Consider the following 15,883-nt stretch of genomic DNA (forward strand, 5'->3'; position numbering starts at 1 on the left):
AAAATTAATGGTAAATAATAAAATTTTAGAATCTTTAAAGATTTAGTTGAAGATAAATAAAATACACAAAAGAAGAAGCAAGAAAAAAAGAAATGGAGTCACTGGCCCAAAGTTAAGCAAAGTTTCCATGGTGACAGTGATGTAAACAATGCTGGTGAATGATGCTCTGGGATGTATTTACAGTAATGTGAAGGAGAAGACAATTTGGGAGTAATCAAACCCAAACAGGAAACTGACGGCTGCCTCAGAGGGTGAGGAACGGGAGCAATTCCTCATTCTATCCACTCTGATCCTCAAGTGACATGTGCCATGAGGAAAAGTTAAATTACAACATTATATTATAATCGATTTCTGATGTGATACAATGTAACTCTATTCAATTTGAGGTAGAGATATGCGTGTCTGGGGAAACTTATTAAAAGTAAAGCTAAGAGGGCCTATGAGATGACTCTACTTGCTGCCTAGCCTGACGACATGAGTTTGATCCCCAAGACTGACATAAAGATGAAAGGGAGAAACTACAGCGCAGTCCTCTGAGCTCCCCCAGTGCACCACGTCACACATGCTCCCCTGTATATACTCCACACATAATTATAATAAAAACTATTATTATGAAACCAACAGTCCTCTATACAGGAGAGAAGACTAGAGATGACTCTGGGGTTTGGAGGGCTTGCTGCTTTTCCTGAAAACCCAAGTTCAGATCCCAGCCGCCATGTCAGACAACTTGTAACCACGTGTAACTTGTGACTACGTCCATCCACAGAGGCCCCGATGCTCCCGTTTAGCCCCAGCAGGCACCTGCACACAAATGCACCCAGCACATACATGTACACAAACATAAATCAAATTAAATAGGATCAATTATAAAAGAATGAACATATTATTTAGATGTGGTATGCATTGCTCTCATCGCAGAACCTAGAGAAATCCAGTGGGCCAGAAGCTTTCTCCCTGCTGGGTAGCCTTCATCCTGAGAGAAGGTAGGCAGACTGCTAAGGGGAAACTCTCATGTACATTCTTACTCAGCTGTGAAGCCTCCACGTTACAGTGCCCAACCAGACAAGATATTCCCACTGGTCCAATCAGAGCAAATAACTTATGGGGGTAACCAAATGCTTTCGGATTCCCTCCTCAGGAGGAAATTCACACATCTGGTCCTATAAAACCTGGAAAGGCCCATGCTGGGAAGACTAGCCATATGCCCTAGTAGGAAAACTATAGCTGTTGCTTTTCCAAGTGTTAGTGGTGTGCCTTCTACATATTAATATTGACATCCACAGATCACTGCTACTGTCAGCACCATTCGAGAAAGTTTATTTTGCACAAAGTAATGAGAACAAGTGATGGCGGAATGCAGCCCTAAATGAGATGTCCCCTCCACATCTTGAGGAACACCAAGCAAGAGGAGGCAGAGAGAATATAGGAGCTTGACTCTGGAAGGCTGTGGCTCTCCCCGGCATCCCATGGTCACCGTGAACTCACAGCAGCGGAGTTTACCAGCAGAAGACCTGCACGACTTTGACACCTGTCATCGCAAGCAAGATGCCTGAATGGGCAACTGTAGTTAACTTTTAAATGACATCCTGTCATGGACAGGGAAGAGAATAAAAAGGCCAGGGGCTTCCCCAAGTACTTACTGGCAGTAGCCTAGGTGAGAGGGCTCCTATGGTGCCAAACCTCCCTGAAAAGTACTGGAAGTTAAATGTTGCAGAGGGAAAAGAAGGCATTTCCTCCTGTAGTGCGGTCCCTGGTGAGGCGGCCAGGCTCCTAGAAGTAGACTCTCGCTTGGGATCGTATAACCAGCCCTAAGGAGGCTCTTAGGTTACGCTCCCATCCAAAAAGGAGAGGGAGGGAGGGGTGGGTAGGAATGGTGCATGGTGGCTCACAACTGCAATCCCAGCATTTGGGAGATGGAAGAGAATCCCAAGTTCAAGGTCGAAGAGAGAATTTGAGGAAGCCTGGGTACCTGAGACCTTGTCTAAAAACCAAGGAGGGAAAGGTGACAGAGAGAAAAAACACAAACATAAATTCCAGCAGTCAGATGAGATAAGTCATCATGGAGGGAAAGAACTACCGTTTTTATTTTTATCGTTCCAGAGACAGAGCCTTCCTTCCTACATGGCCTTGAATTGCTCTTGCATTACAATCCTGACACTTCAGCCTCCTGCATTCTGGAATTATGAGCAAGGGTACCACCCTAGCAATGCTTTTTTTTTTTTAATTTGGTTTTATTTAAAAAAGATAAAAGTTTGACTTTGAACATTAAGTCTAAATATTAGCTAGATAAAATTATCAAAATTCTTCATCCTAAAATACTTCTGCTGGCACATAACACTGACACCTTTTTCCCTTTGTGCAGTAAAATGAAGCGTTAGTGATACACGAAACTTTCGGACATAACTGGAAGAATAGAAATGCTGGCTTGGTCCATGACCAGCTTTAACTCCATACTGCCCTCTAGTGTTGCCTCGTGGGAAACCACCCTGAAATCTGTACGTGAAGTTTTACTTACCAAAGCCACTAATCAATCCTCCGTCATCTTTATGTGCTCCAGCTCCTAATTCTAGGCCCCAGAATTTGGCTAGAACAGTTTCTTTGACAGTATGTCTTCACTGTGGTCTTTCCCAAATGCTTTCACGAAAGCATCACGGAGACCAGTTAATGGTAAATTTAGAGAGAAATGCGTTCAAAGTCCCAAGCAAATGCTCCTCCCGTTGGAGAACAGAGCCCTTTCACTGTCCGCAGCTCCTTGTGAATCTACAGGTGCTTTCCGAACTAAGAGCAGAGTGGGAGAGAAACTTAACAGGGCATGGGGCATGCGCACAGAGAACCACAAGTGCCCGTGGCAGCAGGACTTCCGCAACTATCCTGACATCCGCAGGCATCTGAAGAGCAGCTGTACTGTTGCCATTAGTAACCGCTTGACCAAATGTACCTAACACAAGCAAGGCAACACAGATACTGTCTGTGCAGGTGGTAATGGGAGGGGTCCCAGACAAATCGTTCCTGCGGGTGAAAATGAATAGGGCCGATAGTAACAGGCCACACTGGTGCAAAGAAGGACAGATACAATGACTGTGAACAACAGCCTTTACCACTCGAGTCTATGAAATCAGAGGACTGTGACTTCTTCCTCAGCATTATGTAGTACTTGATAAAGCCGCACATGTATCCCTGCCGAAACACTGGCGCGCTCAGTTCTCAGCTGCTAGGTAACAGAGACAGTGCTGTGCGCTGCCCTCGACTCTGCTGGCTTTCTGTCCCGAGATGATGCTCCTCCATCCCAGGCCACAGACCTCCTAGCCACACTGGCTCTGCGGACCATGACGTCAGGAACCTGGGCTGGGTGCTCAGGCACAGCGAGACAAAGCCTATAGTGCAGGCAGTGGGCGCAGGGGGTGCAGGGGACAGCGGGGGCAGCGGGGGCAGTGGGTACAGTGGGGGTGCAGCAGGCACCGTGTGCACAGTGCATGCAGTGGAGACCATGAAGACAGCAAAGGCAATGGAGATAGTGAGGGTATGGGAAGGGGGGGAGGAGTAAGAGCGAGCTCTCCTGAGGGGACGCTTCAGAGGACCTCAAAGAAATTCAGGATAATTTTAAAGCTGGTTCCTAAGCTATGCGCTGTTAATAACTCCCTTCCCTGCACTGGCATCTATTCTAAACAAAAAAAAAAAAAAAAAAAAAACCCTCACAAAATGTTTGCTTCCATATCAAGAGAACGATCCTGACAGATTTCCTTCTACAGACCCGCCACTCAGAACGTGGGCATCGACCTAAAATGCAGTATCACTTCCCAGAAACCAACATACACACACAATTCATGTAATATTTCCCAGTGTGGCTTTTCTGTGTGGTATGCTGGGGGTGGACTCCAGCGCCTTCAAGCACACCAAGCTGAGCTCTCCGCCTTTCTCATAAAAATGTTGGTCCTCGTGGCACATAGAAGTGAAAACCGAACGTACCTCTCCTTACACACGGAGACAGTAAAAAGCCATAGGAGAAATCTTCACATCTTCTGAGCATATCAGAAAGGCACAGATTTGTAAACTATGAGGCTAAGGTTAAAATTCAGATTATCCACATGGATACTTAGGACTGTAACACCCAGAGCACAAGGCATTCACCTTTGAAAGGAGTTAAAGCGCACTGCTGTGTCTATAACAAAGTATCTTGGAAATGTTACTTCCTACCCATTCCTTCTTCCTCATGTCTCAAGGTCCAGCCTGTGTGCCCCAAATCCCATCCAGGGACAGAACTGCCACCCTCTATGTGCTGTGAGCTCCCAAAGGAAAGAAGCTGCTGGCCAGAATGAAGTGGCCTCCGTTCTCTGTCTGAAGTATGGCTTCCCTGTGTATTGACTGGGGCTGGATCTTTTCCAGCCCTGGAAAGGACCACTGTGAATGAGGATGCCCAGACAGAGGCTAACATGCTCACCAGCCTCCTCTCCCTAACTGCTGCTAGAAGCTTCTCACTCTCACCCCATTTTTCTTCTGAACAAATTGCTCTCTGGCTTCTCTGTTTGCAAACTGACATTTTTTTCCCCTCCCCTAGTCTGTTCCTAATTAAACAGCCTGACAAGCCTGGTTTGCTAACCTTCACAGAGGTTTCTACTCTGACAGCTCTCTGCTGCCCCCTCTTGTCACCATGCAGAACAGCTGACTCTTGCCACAGCAGCTCTCTCATTGGCATGCCATGCATCGTGCTCAGTACTAGAATTGTAACGGGAAGCAAAATAGAACATGCCCTCATTTTTGTGCAGCTCACAACACAGTAGGAAAGGCACACAATGATCAGTCACATGGTAAACGTTACATCACAACTCAAAGGACTTGTAAGATGTTTTAAGAGCAGGCTAGACCTTGTCAGCAGGTTAGAGGAGGTCTCCTAGGCAGGCTGAGATTGAAGAATGAGAGGAACAAAGAGAATTATAAGGTAGAAGGAACATGCCAGGGAAGGAAGCAGAATTGTGGTCCCAGATAGCAAGTAACGTGGTAATTACATGAGATGGGGGAAAAAGCATCATGGTTAGAGGCTGCAAAGTGGGAAATGAAGCAGCAGAAGAGGCAGGCAGCTGCAGGCAGGGCCACCAGAGCATGCTGGGAGTGGGCACTGACCAGGGAACATGTTATGGTACTAAGGGGAGTCTGTGAGAAAATGGACAAAGGCCAGTATGCAAAGCTGAAAGTTAGGAGAGGCTGTGCCGAGAAGACAGAGACAGCCCTGACATACTTTTGTGGAACTTTAGATATAAAAGAGCAACTGTTCATGGCCATGGAAACAGAACTAGAAGTTGTGCTTTCCTTTTCTTTTTCTTTTTTTAATTGTTCTTTTTGTTTTGTTGTTGTTTTTTGGGTCAGGGTTCCTCTGTGTCGACCTGGCCCTGGTTATCCTGTAACTCACTCTAGAGATCAGGCTGGCCTTGGACTCAGAGATCCTTCTGTCTCTGCTTTCCAACTGCTGGGATTAAAGGCATGCACCACCATGCCCTGGATGGCAGTCATGCTTTCAAGAGAAAAACTATACACACTGTTCAGCAGTGTGGTCTTCACTTTTTCAGTGGGAACTAATTCTCTGGATCCCTGCTATGGGCAAGTGAAGATGAGAACAGGATCTCAGGTGCACCTGGAAATGGAGTCCAGATAAGATTAGCCTAGTCCCCAATTAGCATGTGGTACTTCAGAGTGCTAAGAAGACTGCATTCCATGAAATAAGTTCACATCTATGATCTCTAAGTTAACCCTTCATGTTCTGGCACGCCAAGAGCAAACCAGCTGAGAAATGGAAATTACTGTACTCAACTTGTGATTCAGACAGACAGACAGACAGACAGATGAGAGAAAGGGATAAAGAAAAAAAGAAAAGATTATTTTTAAAACACCACATGAAAATTCATCACATCAGGTATTGTGATTAAAAATACTATACTGTGTACATTTACTAAGAATTAAAAATATTTTAAATGTGAATAGTTTTATTTTAAATTTCCCAGGAATGTGGGATTGTATAAATTAAAGTGACGGGGGTCGGTGTTGAGTTCTGTGCTCAGTTGACGACACTGCACCAGAGGTCATGCAACTCAAAGTCAATAAAACATTCCTCCGTCTAAACCCGGGACTCTGTAAAGGACCCCTGGTCACCATCAATGACTTCACAGAGCCACACAAGTATTCATTATGCCTTCCACATGCCCCAGAAGACTCACACATACTAGAAAAGAGTTCTGAACACAAATTATTACATGGACAGTACCGAGTCAGAAGGAAAATGGAAAGGTCACAGTGGGGAGCATCTCATTCCACTCAATGCTGGGTGTTTTTAGAAACATCTTTGCCCATGAGCCGTGAGGCTTAGCAATGATCTTGCCAAATCAGCTTGAGACACCTCTGGAAGCACGGCAGAGCAAGGGAGGAAAGGGCACCAGAGGCAGTACCGCCAGACTTGCTCACTCGGTACTCCGCAGTTGGTTTCTCTCGAGAATTCCCATCCATGAGGCATAAAAGAGAACACCAGATCAAACCGACCTTAAAGCAAAACCTTAGGATCATTCTCTTAGGTAATGTCCTTTCTCTCTAGGTAAGAAGGATTATCTTCCAGATTTCCTAAAGTAAATATGAAGAGCCCTGCAGAAGCATGATACTTAGTGAATAAATGTCTTGTTGATGTTTTTACCTGCCAGGAAGAAGGTGAGTAGCTAAATTTACATTTTTATACACCATAATTATGGTAAGTTGGTAAGATAAGGATGGGTAGTGACCAGTAACCCAAGGAGTTAAAAGAATATGTAATTAACTTTCCTCTTTCAACACAGTGACTCAAGTCATAAATTCTATCTCCAAGGCACATCTTCCCAGTATTTCCTCCATTGACGCCAACCCTTATCCAGTGATCTATCACTGACACTTAATTTGAGCTACATTTCAGTTTGTTTTCCCGGAAGAAGCAATGGAGAATTTCTGACATATAAGCCAATGATAAACAAAATAAAAAGCTGTGTGTGTGCCGTGTATTCGTAATCCGAACACTCAGGAGATGGAGCTAGGAAGATCATAAGTTTCGGGCTATCCTGGGCTAATCTCAAAAATGTAAGAAATAAATGAGTAAGTAAACAGCTAATCATCCCAGCCCTGCTTAAAACCTTTCCGTTTTCCCACAGCATCTGCAATGTATCAGACATCTAAGATGTAGCTCTGTAGGACTAGCCTGTGTAGGCTACCCTGGGCTCCATTCCCATCTGGTGGCAGCCCACTGACGTGTTTCCTAAGCTCCACCTTATGTCCCTACCACCTGACACAAACATCCCTGTGTGTTATTCCCTTGAAAATTAGAATTCCGTGGACTACTACACCCACATGAGAGGACCACAAAACTTAGTCCTGTGATCTACTCTTTATTCTACTGAAGTGGCTGTTGTCTGCCTAATAACTGCTCTTTGTTTTCCCTTTATGCATGTGGATTTTTTGGCTGCATGTACTTCTGAGTACCATGTTGATGCCTCCTGCCCACAGAGGCCAAAAGAGGGCATCAAAGCCCCTAGTACTGGAGTAGGTCGTTGTGATCCCTCATGTGGCTGCTGGTAACTGAACCTGGGGCCTCTGGAAAAGCAGCCAATGATCTTAACTCCTGAGCCATCTCTCCATTTCCATATGGCTTCTTAAGACATCTAGCCTTTGTCTTCACTTCCAGGATCAGTACTCACAGTTAGCTTGCATGCGAGGGTTGGTGTTATTTACTGGTAATCAAACATCTTCATCATTTCAAGGGAGTTCCAACACATGCCACAGTGTATGGCACAAGGCCACTGAGCCCACTGAGACAAGCGCCGGCAGACCTGGCCTGCAAGGCAGCAACTCCACTTCCGGGCAATCTCAGTTCCCAGAGATCCTGGGAACACTGTAGAACAACCAAGGGAGGGGAAATGAAACTGCAAACAAAGACCTGTGAATGCAATGTCCTGCCGCTCTCACCCTAAAGCCTGTGCTTTTTTTACTTTATTTTGCTTTACGTGTATGAATAGTTCACCTGCATTTATGTCGATTTACCTGGGGAGGCCAAAAGTGGGCACTGGATCCCCTGGAACTAGAGTTCCGAGCAGAAAGTGCTCTTAATGGCTGAGTCATCTCTCTCGACCCCTAATTTGATTTTTTTTTTTTTTAAAGAGGAGAAGAAACAGACTAATGCTGCAGTGAAGAATCTGTGTAGAATTGAAGAGGAGCCAGACTTTGCACCTCCCCGAATCACCGACCTTCGGTCTTCAACCTGTCCACTGCCTCACACTGCCACTAGGCAAGAAGAGCCTCAAATGAACGCTCATTTCTGCTTTCTTTCAGAATTTTAAAGTTGACTTGAGAAACATAGCCATTTCTCATGTCACACCAGAGCAGAGAGAGCGCTTAGTCAAGAGGGAAGGCTAGAGAACCCTTGGCTATGAACCCTTATTAACAATGCTGCGTATCATGCTATTGTGATTGATTTTTTAAGTAGACAGATTAAAACTCAACAGTAACAGGTAGCCTTTTTTATGGGCAGAAAGAAGTTTCTTAGCTGCAAGGAAATAATTTCTTTACGTGTCACACTTTTTCCTAAAAGCTACCTTTATACATTGAGAAAAGCCAGGGTGCTGTTAATCTGCTCATAAATTTTGTTACTGCTTTTGTGCTGAGTTAATTCTGAAAACAAAATGGCTTTGTGGATGACATTTCTATTTCAGCCAAATGAATATCTGCACAGGCCGTGCAGGGTAAAATGCTGGTTTAATCAGGTGGGGCCCAGACAGCAGTGTCCTCCCATCCCCATCCTTCCTGCCACACGCCAGAGATCACTACCCCTTCAAGACCTGACAATTTTTGTTTTCTTGTCAGACAGATCATGCAGAGAAGGAAGGGTTCCTGTCTATAATTCTTAGAGGTTTTAATTACAAAAACAACAGGATATTTGGGCTGCAGATGCAGAGCTATCATACTGAAAAAAATAATTAAGTGGTAGTTTGCAAACTAGATACTAACCGCTTGGCTGCCTTTTCTGACTCAAAGCCCAGAAAGTTGTTGACCCCGTGCTACCCTTCGAGAACTTCAGTTCGGTTTCTATTGCTGTGATTTAAAAAAAAAAAAAAAAAAAAAGCAATAATGAAACCATGGATACACGCTCTGCTTGCTGGCTCACTGGGTTTTTTTGTTTTGTGGGGGGGGGGGTTTGTTTGTTTGTTTGTTTTGTTTTTTGTATAATCCAGGATGACCTGCCCAGAAAATGGAGCTGCCCCCAGTGGGGTACGCACTCCTCCATCAATTAACTATCAAGAAAATGACTCTCAGGTATACCCACAGGCCAATGTGACCTGGACAATCCCCTCCCTTGAGAACAGTCCAGAAAGATGAGGAAACACCTCTCTTAGAAATGTACAAGAGGAAGCTAGAAAGCACTAGCCGAGTAATGGAAGGGTGTGAGGAAGGCCCTATAGCTGGAAACCATGGAGAGGCCCTGTCTGAGCAGCTGGGCTCCTACACACGCCTCCCTCCTCTCTTTAATTACACATGATCACATCAGGACACTGAACATAAACCCCTAAGGGTCCTCTGAAACAAAGACGGTATCTACTGGCTTTGCTACCATTTGCCCTCAGCGGTTTTTATTACGACTCTCTGAACACGAAGAATTGTCCATAAGACACTGTATACCATGCAGGACAAGTTTGGAACCAGCTATGTCACCTGCTCGTCACACTTGCTCGTCACCACTGCTCGAGGTATTTCTGGATTCAGTGAACTCTCCCTTGTTCTATCTATAATCTCTCTTCTAATTGCTTCCTCACAGTTTATGACAATTACGAGATCTTCCTACACTGGGCTCTCACAAGTTGGGGCTGTGCACACCTATGATTCCAGCATTCACATGGCAGAACAGGAAGATACCAAGTTCAAGGCCAGCCTGGATTACATAGGTGTTCCAGGCCCACTTGGGTCATGTGTGTCCCTTTTTCATAAACAAAAACAGAAAGGCAACAACAAAAAGAAGCCTTCCAAAACAGGCTGCTTGGGAACAAATGAGCTCAACTGAGAATGTCCCTAGACAATTAGACAAGACACAGTGAGCCTGAAGGTGGTACCCACTGGTGTTACACCTCCCCCAGTCCCTGAAGGGCAACACCACACCTGGACTACAGCTCTCCTTGCAGGCAGACCTTCTCTACATCTTATGCCTAATGCCAGACTTCGGTGAGGCATGCTAATAGCCAGAGTTGACAGGAGGTAGGATATTACAAGGGTTATGAAGTACCTACCTTACCTACTAAAGAGACCCCTATCCAGAAATGTACTGCAAACGAAACAGCTACCTATCCCAACTACCTCACTCCCATGAAAGTACCCTAACCTCCCTTCCTGAGGGACACTTTTCCAGAGATCCGTTTAAAAAAATCAGTTTTGTTCTAAAAATTGCTGCGGGGGGGGGGGGGGTGGGGGGCATTTCTAAGACTATATTTCAGTAACTATGGATTTGGGATTAAAAACTATTCACTTGTGACTGCTTAATTTTTCTTTCAGACAACTGTCAATGAAGCTAATTCTTTTTATTTCTCAAGTGGATTGAGCCAGACAGACGTGCTCATTATATTTCTTTAGTGAAAGTCTTTATTACCTCCCGAATGTGCTTATATTAAGTAATCATCTCTAGGAAAAAGAGGAAAGAAAAGGTGGGCTGAAGGTAACAAACTAAAGTAACAAAACCCAACCTGGTGTATAAAACACTAGAGGTGGTATAATCTGCCTGACTTCCTTTTCCCTTTTGGGGGTCAGTTGTTGATACCTTGATCACTTTTTTTCTGCCTTTTCTTTTTCAACCCTGCTCCAACAGAGTCCCACTACAGCAAAAGTGACCCACTTACTAAGACTTTGGAACCCTCAGACAGAAAACTTTGTTGAAGCCAGGCATTTGCAAAATAGAATCCCATCACTGGCCAATGAGGCCGGAGGAGCTCAAATTTGAGGCCAGCCTGAGGTACATGAAAACCTTTACTGAGAAGGAAAGAAGGTGAGAAACAGGAAGGACTGATGTGCACTATCCCAAAACACACATGCATAACACCCAACCAAGCTCTACAATAACAACACACCCCTTGATTGTCACTGTAAACAGAAAGGACTAGGTCCTTGGTTAAACATTGCTAGACCAACCCTAGTCCTCTAGTTGTGGTGTTTTGAATTTGCTTGGCCCAGGAAGTGGCACTATTAGGAGGTGTGACCTTGTCAAAGTACACGTGGCCTTGTTGAAGGAAGTGTGTCACTGTGGAGGTGGGCAATGAGATCTTCCTAGTGTACTGGAAGACAGTGTTCTCCTGGCTGCCTTCGGAAGAGGAGGTAGAACTCTCCTCCAGCACCATGCATGCTTAGACACTGCCATGCTTCCGCCATAATGATAAATGAACCTCTGTACCTGTAAGCAAGCCTGAATTAAATGTTGTTCTCGATAAGAGTTGCCATGGTCATGGTGTCTCCTCACAGCAATGAAACCCTAATGAAGACATCCTCCATGGTTCCAAGCCTGAGTAATTTTTGAACACCAGCCATACTAAAAGGACAATGTTAGGTATAGAGGCTGGGGATGCAGAACAATGAGTCAGTGTGGCCCTATCACCAAGTGTGATATCACACACCACTAGAAAAGAAATGATGCACAACACAAAGCCAAGACCATGGTTACCTTACTAACATCCTCTCTGTGCATGGCAGACAGCAGATGGGCATTCAGAGAGAAACTTCCCCTGATGGAAAAAGAGCCAAGGGTGGTTTATAAACGTTATATTTGAACTGGCTTTTGAACAGCTAGGAATTGAAACTAGGATCTTATATATACAAGGCAAGTGTTCTGCCACGGAGCTACATCTACAGACCTTAGTTGAGGGTTTTCTGTCTCTTCCTCTTTACTGACTTTTACAGATCTCCAGCTGTCAGTGACTCCCCCTACCCCATCCTCCTACTGGATATAAACTCTTAAGCCAACATCCTTGCTCAGTCCCAGTGTAACTCCAATCCTTATTTCTTCCTGACCTGGAACTCTTTGTTACATTTCTCAGACACTAAGGAGGCTTTCTTCTTCCACCTGCCATGGTATCAAATCACAACCCAAACACATTTTCCCTCAAGGGTAACTTGAAATTTCTCCTACTTTATTTGGATTTGTTGTTTCACTTGCTGAGTACTGGATACAGACAACCTCACATAGACAAAACACCTGCTCTACCACTAACCTGGCCCCTGCCCCTCCTCTACTTCATGAAGGAAGCCTTTAAAAACATTTATTTGATGTTCCTTCCTGCCTCAGAACCCACCAAAATCTATGGACATTCCTCTAACTCAGTGGTTCTCAACAATCCTAATGCTGCCCCTTTAATGTAATTCCTCATATTCTGATGAGGCCTAACCATAATATTGTTTGTGTTACTATTTCATAAATATAATTTTGAGAAAAGATCCGCTGGACTCCCAAAGGGGTCACGACCCACAAGTTGAGAACCATTGCTCTAACAGTACATGAGTCTCCCAGCATCTAACAGCCTTACATCTACCGGGTAATATCAGAAACCACTGTTCATCTACACTGACAATTAAATACAGACTATGCACTAGATTATTCTGACAAGAGACAGACAATCCCTTTAGGATACAGAGACTAAATTAGCCATGATGTCAATCCAGGAACATTTGTGATGTATATCCAAGATGGCTGATGTTCCATTCTCACCCTCATAACACAAGGTTAATCAATGGGCAAAGCATGGAAGACTGAAATAGACCTATGGAGCCTTGAATGGCACATTAACAAAAATGGCAAACATTAGCACTTGGTTGCCAACAAGAGTGGTGGAAAGTCAGAGGACCTACAGTATGGCAGATCACGGATGAGGCACACTCTTAACACAGCAGGAAGCTGGATGACAGTGAAGTCACCTCTGAGAAAAACATGGACCCTCGTATGACTACAGAATTAAGTGTGAGGCAGATAGATATGCAGTCCTGAAGAGTCACCAAGCAGAGTCCTGCTTTACCAGTATCCACCAGCCCAGCTATGCAAGTTCCAACCACGACAAAAGGATAGTCACCCATCAAAGCAATTGCTATAGAATTTTTAGTTATAAGTACAAGAAAATTCTATACATTAGATAAGACAGAAGAATGAAGTAAAAGCACACTATCTATGCACAATGTGTGTGTGTGTGTGTGTGTGTGTGTGTGTGTGTGTGTGTGTGTGTGTGTGTATACATAGGTGTTTAACTTGCCTCTGGTGTGCTTTCTCAAATGTCTACTAGAGATTCCTAAGAGCATCCACATGTTCAGTTTTGGGCTTTTTTTTTTTTTTTTTTTTTTTTTTTTTGTATCTCTCAAAACTTGTAGGCCGGGACAAAGCTCAGTGATAATACACTTACTGAGCATAGACAAGGTTCTGGGTTCAATCCTCAGTACAAATAAATAAATACTCAATCTGGGAGCTGATGAGATGGCTTAATCAATAAGCTGCCACCACATAAGCAAGAGGACCTGAATTGCATCTCTAGCACCCACATCAAAAAGATAGATGTGGTAGCCAATATTTGTAATCCAAGCACAAGAGAGGCAAAGACAAACAGGCTCACTGCCCAGGCAGCTTAGCCTAATTGGTGAGCCCTGGATCCCAATGGAAGACCTTGACACAAAAGTCAAGGTCAATGCCTCCTGAAAAATGACATCCAAGGTGACCTCTACCCTCTACATGCACACATACACATATACATGTGCCTATATCTACATGAATATGCATGTACACATGCCCATACACACACACACACACACACACACACACACACAATATACATGAATAACTTCCCATCTGTAACTTGTTTGAGGTTTAAGTTATTTGCCTATAATTCTAGTTTATGCATCCTTACCATTGTATAGTATTGTGTCAATACAATATTTTTCCTTTAACTTTATATTTAAAAAGTATTTTTAAAATAACTGAGTTATTTTTAAAGCTTTGCTTAAGATAAAACTATCATAAACAACACATGTACCTATGTGAGAATTCATAAAGATATACAACTACTAGGTTATTTGATATGAATTTGTGTTTATTAGCTATTGCCAAACAAGCATCCAAAGTAGTATAAGTACACTGTAGCTGTCTTCAGGCACACCAGAAGACGGCATCAGATCCCATTACAGATGGGTGTGAGCCACCATGTGGTTGCTGGGAATTGAACTCAGGACCTCTGGAAGAGCAGTCAGTGCTGTTAACCACTGAGCCATCTCTCCAGCCTCCAAAGTAGTTTTCATCAGTCACTATATCATAATCATTTTAAAGTGATAATACCATAAATGCACATCAAACCTGTAATGGTATGTGTACAACACACACACACACACACACATTTCAGAATCATGATTTTTTTTCTGCAGTCAGTTCTAGTTATGATGTTTTGTTTATCAGCTTTGGAAACCTACTACAGTGTTATTAAAATAAAGGGCAATTAAGTGCTTTGATGTATGGCTGAAATCCCAACACACAAGAAGCTGAGGTGGGGGGGGTATGGATTTAGCACTAGCCTGGGCCATATCGCAGAACCCTGTCAAAAAAAACCTAAACTCAATATTTAGTTTCGCTTCATAACAAACAGGGAGCACAGTTTCTCCTCCACACATGTACAACACGGGCTTCTGAGTCCAGAACAGTCTAGATTTTAGAAGGGCTTTTACCATATCCATATTATATTATATCATATCTACAGAACACCTTCAATGTGACCGCAAAATTAAATGGTATTCAGAATAAGCACTCGGTGCTCTTCTGGCTTTGGGATCTGCTCTCAGGACAAGCAAGCTACAGCCTGGCCCTGAAAGACCAGACCTCACTCTGACCCTCATTCACATGTATCAAGGAAGCAACCAGCCAGATCTGGATATTTAAATACAAGTGGAGCATTCTTAATCCAAAAATCCAAGATCCAAATATGCTCCCCAGTCCAAGCTTTTAGACTTCTACCATGTTAACAAGTGGGAATCTCCTACTGATCTTGAGTGACCGTCAAAACGCAGACACACTGGAAATACTACGTAAGATTGTCTTTAGACTGTGTGTGTGTGTAAGAAATGCCTGAGACATGAGTAAAGTGTATCCCATGCAAAAGACACACCAGTGTGTGTGTGTGCATGTGTGTGCATATGCATAAGTGTGTGTGTGTGTGTGTGTGGTGTGTGTGTGGTGTGTGTGTGGTGTGTGTGTGTGTGGTGTGTGTGTGTGTGTGTGGTGTGTGTGTGGTGTGTGTGTGTGTGTGGTGTGTGTGTGTGTGTGTGTGTGTGTGTGTGTTGTGTGTGTGTGTTGTGTGTGTGTGTGTGTGTATGGTGTGTGTATGTGTGTGTGGTGTGTGTGTATGGTGTGTGTTTGTGTGTGTGGTGTGTGTGTTTCAAATCTGAAAAAAAAAAAAAAAGAACCTGAAACAGCTATGGCCCAATGACTTCAGGTAAAAGATACTCTACCTGTACTGTGGATTTCTCTGGCTTTTTAAGAGCCTATGATTTTATCAAATGCTCATGATACCAGGACACTTATGCCCACTGCTCTGTAAGCCTCACTTTGTGGGACATACAAATTCCCTGTCTCTACCTGAGAAAACACTGAGAATGGCTCAATTCTACAAAAGTCTCAGTCTGCCTTTCCAGTGCCACAATTAAACACATGCACACACACACACACACACACACACACACACACACACATGCACGCTCACACCCTACATGCACACTAGCACTACACTCTCATATGCACACATACATGCACAAGCACACACACGCAAACACAGTCACACATAGATCCCATGTCATGCCTACCTGTCTGACACATTCTCTCTACCTTGGT

General features: G+C 43.9%; 1 protein-coding gene across 1 annotated transcript in view; it reads right to left on the minus strand.

Annotated features, from left to right (window-relative positions):
* Positions 1–15,883, minus strand: part of FUT10 (fucosyltransferase 10) — a 62,387-nt gene that overhangs the window by 37,409 nt on the left and 9,095 nt on the right. The gene's annotated exons all lie outside the window — the stretch shown is intronic.

The sequence above is a fragment of the Micromys minutus genome, assembly GCF_963924665.1.
Source record: "Micromys minutus genome assembly, chromosome: 14".
Classification (NCBI taxonomy): Eukaryota; Metazoa; Chordata; class Mammalia; order Rodentia; family Muridae; genus Micromys; species Micromys minutus.